The sequence below is a fragment of the Oxyura jamaicensis genome (assembly GCF_011077185.1).
Source record: "Oxyura jamaicensis isolate SHBP4307 breed ruddy duck chromosome 28 unlocalized genomic scaffold, BPBGC_Ojam_1.0 oxy28_random_OJ70278, whole genome shotgun sequence".
Lineage (NCBI taxonomy): Eukaryota > Metazoa > Chordata > Aves > Anseriformes > Anatidae > Oxyura > Oxyura jamaicensis.
Genome location: NW_023304860.1, coordinates 3,235 through 3,625, shown reverse-complemented (window position 1 = coordinate 3,625; position 391 = coordinate 3,235).

Below are 391 nucleotides of genomic sequence, written 5' to 3'. Positions count from 1 at the left end.
GCGGGGTTTTTGGGGGTGTTTCCCTACAAAGTTTTTGGGGTCCCCCCGCGGGGTTTTTGGGGGGTTTCCCTACAAAGTTTTTGGGGTTCCCCCATGGGGTTTTTGGGGTCTCCCCGCAGGGTTTTTGGGGTCCCCCCACAGGGTTTTTGGGGGGTTTCCCTACAAAGTTTTTGGGGTTCCCCCATGGGGTTTTTGGGGTCTCCCTGCAGGGTTTTTGGGGTCCCCCCGCAGGGTTTTTGGGGGGTTTCCCTACAAAGTTTTTGGGGTCTCCCTGCAGGGTTTTTGGGGTTCCCCCGCAGGGTTTTTGGGGGTCTCCCCGCAGGGTTTTTGGGGGTCTCCCCGCAGGGTTTTTGGGGTGTTTCCCTACAAAATTTTTGGGGTTCCCCCACGG